This window comes from Scyliorhinus torazame, chromosome 12 (genome assembly GCF_047496885.1).
Source record: "Scyliorhinus torazame isolate Kashiwa2021f chromosome 12, sScyTor2.1, whole genome shotgun sequence".
Taxonomy (NCBI): Eukaryota; Metazoa; Chordata; class Chondrichthyes; order Carcharhiniformes; family Scyliorhinidae; genus Scyliorhinus; species Scyliorhinus torazame.
In genome coordinates this window covers 205,754,044-205,759,336 of record NC_092718.1, presented here as the reverse complement: position 1 = coordinate 205,759,336, position 5,293 = coordinate 205,754,044, and positions in this window count along the sequence as shown.

Sequence of the window (5,293 nt, the reverse complement as noted above, 5' to 3'; positions counted from 1 at the left end):
GCTTGCCGTTTTGCCAACTCGGCTCCGATGTCCTGATAAATCCGAACGTTATTTCCCTCCCAGTTGCAGCTACGCTTCTCCCTGGTCCACCGTAGAATTTTCTCTTTCTCCACAAATTCATAGAGTCTCACGGTCACCGCCCGCGGCGGCTCCCCAGCTCTAGGCTTTTGCCTCAGAGACCTATGCGCTCGGTCCACTTCAGGTGCCTCATCTAGCACCCCTTCTGCCACCAGTCCCACCAGCATCCTCGAGACGTACCTCGTGGCACTCACACCTTCCACTCCTTCAGGCAGGCCCACTATACACAGGTTCTGCCTTCTCGAGGCATTCTCCTGCTCCTCCACCGTTGCCCTCAGCGTTTTACAAAGGTCTCCTTGGAGCCCCACCGCCGCCTCCAGAGCCCCCACACGATCGCTGTTGTCCGAGATCACTCCTTCAATCTCCCGAATCTGTGACCCCTGCACCTCCAAACGCCTCTCCATCCGCCCCAAAGTACTTCTTCAGAGGTGCCACCGCTTCTGCAATGGCCTTTGCATAATCCTCATGCATTTCTTTCCTCTGTTTATGGAATTCCTCCTTGATAAAAGTCATCAGTTCCTGTATCTGGGGCTTTCCTGCTTGCCCCTCCCCCACCTGCATGCTGGAAGAGACCATCTGTGAAGCACAAGACTGTTTCAACTTTCCAGCCAAACCTCTCTCTGTTTTCTGCCGGGTCTGGTGATCAGAAGACATACCATTCCAGGGGGTAAACTACTCTCTAACATTCACCTACGCCTTTTCGTCAAAATTCCACCTGGATCTGTGTGTAAAGAGCCCTTTTCTGTGACTTTAAGCAGGAACAGCCCTGTATGTGACCACTCATTCCATGGTCACAACCGGAAGTCGAGACTGATTCAATCAGTAATGGGGTTTCAAAACCCTTTGCTGCTGCATATCCTCACTACCTTTTGCAATCGCCTCCAATCCCACAACCCTCCCAAATACCTGCACTCCTCCAATTTGGGCATTCCCAGTTGTTCCACCATTGTTGGGTGCACCAACTCTAGAGTTACCCCTCTCTATGTCACCCCCTTTTGCCTCAAGTTTTGCCTCCTTTCTGATACTCCTGATTTTGGTCATCTGCTCTGACATCTCCTTACGTGTCTGGGAGTCATTTTGTTTTAGAACATTCCTGCAAAATGCCTTGGGCAGTTTCACGACGTTGGAGGTGCTATATAAATGGAAGTTGCTGTTGGAGCCGGTTATCGCTGTTTGTTTGTTGTTGCTTCTTCTTCTAGTTTTGGGGGTGGGGGGGGAGGGGGTGAAGAGCACCTTGCATCGTGGCATTTTTCTTCTACAAATCAGTGCAAAGGATCAGGGAAATTCTAGCTGGAATGCTCCATTCGTTGGGGTTCACTTTTCCCGCATCCCTGCCAGCAGGTTTCCCGGTGGTGTGGGGGTGGATTCAATGGGAAATCCCATTGACAAGTGACGGGAGGATAGAATCTCGCCTCCAGCGAATGGACCGCCGCCGAGAAACACATGGATTGGGATTCGGAGAATCCCGCCCAAGTTTGCAACTGGGCGTAATTTGCACTTGAAGTTCCGTGATCTTTGACGCCAATTTGGTCGACTTGGCGGCAAATGTGCAATCTAGCATAAATCTCCAGATCTAACTGTGCTAAATGAGTGGAGTTTCACAAGAACAGCAACAAGGGTGTTGCAAGTCACCTCTGGGCCCCTGGCTGGGGGCGTGTGGGGGGGGGGGGTGGTCTTGCTCCTGGTGGGGGGGGGGGGGTCTATACAGTGGCACCTGCCAGAGAGCGAGTGTTCCTGAGCATTACTCAACCATAGCATAGGGTCCAGTTACCATTCCCTCACAGCCTGTCAATCCTCACCGTCTAGACTCACAGATGTGAAATGGCTGCTCATGCAAGGTTATATAGCACTTGGGAGGGAACAAGAGCCCAACTTCAACCTACTCCTTCCAAACAACAGGCATAAAGAGGTGGGGGGGGGGGGGCTGCAAGAGATTGTTTATAAAAATAAAAATAAATTATTAGTCTTCACTTGTGGAAAACCTCTCTGCCTCTGCCTTCTCCATAAACCTGCTCCGGATTCAGTCAAGAGATAGGGCAGGAGATTTTGTGATAAACCAGCCAGACGGACAGGGAGTGGGGGGGGGGGGGGGGGGGGCAGGAGGGGATCGCTGCCAAAGGAAACACGGATGAAAAGCCAAGGAGTATTCCAGTTCAGCAGCCTCCTCCATATGGAGCTGGCGTGATCCCTTTCACTCAGGCACACTAAATTGTCAATCGCCTGCACCGTGCCAACAGTTCGTCATCGAACTGGGATAAAAGCCAATGCCTCTGCCTGTGAGAGCACCGCCCCTGACAGTTCCCATTTTGCTCTGCGCTGAGTAATAGCAATGCAGCCAGCGCAGGCTGCTCTTGGCAATGTGGGCTCCCTCCCAGTCCACCTTTACTGCACTCTCTCCGGAGCACCCTCCGGGCTCACTCAGCTTGCTCCTTGGCAGGGATTGTGTGTGTGTGGATGGATCAGCCACCGATTGGAAGGCTGATGTCAGATGATGTGCATTCCCAGTGACTGCCGATTGCTTCGCTGCGTGCACCGGTTTAACCCTTTTAAAGACACTTCAGAAGCACATTTTACATCCTCGGACACTTTAATCGACATAGCGATTTTCCTGAAGGTGTGGAGAGTTGCACCACTGTGTAATGGCCGCGGTACATCCCTGCTTTCATTTTGTGATGCGTACTCGCTGGTGTGATGCGGGGGAAAACGTGCAGTCATTAAAGTGCACAGCAAGATCCCACAATATGACACAAGACCAGATCATTTTAAAAGAAAATTGCAATTACGGGGCAATTTAGCGTGGCCAATCCACCTAACCTGGGTTTGTGGGGGTGAGACCCACGCAGACACGGGGAGAATGTGCAAACTTCACACGGACAGTGACCCGAGGTCGGCATCGAACCCGGGTCCTCAGCGCCGCGAGGCAGCAGTGCTAACCACTGCGCCGCCGTGCCCGCGACTCGGGCCTTTTTTCTTTTAGCGATTAGTGGTTGAGGGACGAACGTTAGTCACGAATAATGTGCAGGGTGGCAGAGTGGTAGCACTGCTGCCTCACAGCGCCAGGGAAGGGGTTCAATTCCAGCCTTGGGTGACTGTGTAGAGTTTGTACATTCCCCCCGTGTCTGCGTGGGTTTCCTCCGGAGGATCTGGTTTCCTCCCACAGTCCAAAGATATGCAGGTTAGGTGGGCTGGCCATGATAAAATTACCCTTTTGTGCCCAAACGGTTAGGTGGAGTTAAGGGGATAGGATGGGGTGTTGGCCTGGGCAGGATGCTCTTTCAGAGGGTCGGTGCAGACTTGATGGGCTGAATGGCCTCCTTCTGCACTGGAGAGATTCTCTTTCTTTAAATAGCGCCTTGGATCACTTATGTCTGCCCGCAAGAGCAGACAGAGGCATGGTTTGGCATCTCACCCAAAAGACAACACCTCCGAGAAAGAGAATGGGTCCTGCTCTCGAATTCGATCTACTGACCCCCATTGCAGGGAAGAGCCCATTCTTGGAGTGTCCGAAGAGGACAGAAGTGAATTGAAGCCTCTTCGTGCTTCAGTAACATATCAGCACTCGGTTATCAAGCCACAACAATAACTTAGACAGTGCCTTTCATGTAATAACACATCGCAAGGTCAGCTGGTGAGGTTGGATTGGTTGCCCTCCCGTCTGTCAATCAAACAGGGGGCGGCACTGGGGTAGCTTCTGGTGGAAAGAAGTCAACAAGTTTGTAAGCATTACAATATGCATTCTCAATAAAAATTACATTTACCTGCACCAAACCTGTTCCTCCCTCATGTTACTACACATAGCAAATTAGTACTCATGGGTCTGTCTCCAATCAACAAGCACTGCCTTCAGAAGAGAGACTTAAACTTGGCAATGATTACGTGTCTAATCATTTTACATAGAGTCTAATAATAATAATCTTTATTAGTGTCACAAGTAGGCTTACATTAACACTTCAATGAAGTTATGTGAAAGTGTCAGTGACATGGCGGGGTTTCTTCGTCGGCTAGAGAAGATTAAATTCGCCTTAAGGGGTTCATTACAGGGGTTCTCTTGGAGGTGGCAGCCGTTCATTGACTTCTTTAAGGAAAACTGACTGTCAGCAGGGGGGGGGGGGGGGGGGGGTGCCATGGAAGTGAAGAATAAGGGCACGGAATCTAATATATGGGTAGCTAGGAGTTAGGGCGGGGGAAGGGGGGGGGGGAAGTTGGGTATGTTATTGTGGGATTTTGCGTGTGTTGGACCGCTCTGTTTAGAATGCTAAAATTACAAATGCCTCAATAAAATATTTTCTAAAAAAATAGTAACTGAAAATCTCCTAAGTCGCCACATTCTGACGCATGTTCGGATACACCGAGGGAGAATTCAGAATGTCCAATTCACCTAACGCGCATGCCTTTCGGGACTTTGTGGGAGGAAACCGGTGCACCCGAAGGAAACCCACACAGACACGGGGAGAACGTGCAGACTCCACACACTCAGTGACCCAAGCCGGGAATCGAACCTGGGACACTGGAGCTGTGAAGCAACAGTGTTAATCACTGTGCAACCGTGCAGCCGAGGTCATTCAGCCCAACTGGTCTATGCCAGTTTATCCTCCACACGTACATCCTTTTGCGCCTCTTCAACTAACCCTATCAGCCTATCCTTCACTTCCTCTCTCCCCCACATGTAGATCTAGTTCCTCTTAAATGCGTCAATGTAATTGTCTCAACAACTCCTCTGGTAGCAAGTTCCACGTTCTCACCACTCTCCGGGTTTCACCTGAATTCCCTACTGGATTTATCAATGACTCTCGTATTTATAGTGCCTGAATTTTGGGCTCCTACAGATTGAAATAATTTATAACCAATATAATTGTAAAGAAATAAGACTTTAATGGTGAGTTAAAGTGGCCAAAACATAACATGGTTTTATCACATGCCATTTGGCACCAAGGTTTAGTCAAGAATGTGCTTCAAACAATACTGTATATGCTTAAATAGGATGGTTTCCTGCTTTCACACACTCATGGGCAGATCCAATGGTTGCAGTTCAAAGCTTTCACTATGTTGTCACAAAACGGGGGAGGGGGGGGTCTTCTCAGACTGCTTTGTGTGTGGAATTGCTAATGGCTTTCCTGCAGGTGGGGACTTTGTCGTGTTTCTCTAATTAAAACTTCTAATATTGTCATCCTCCCGTACTTTGTTCTCATAATTGCTAAATAAAACAGACAAAACA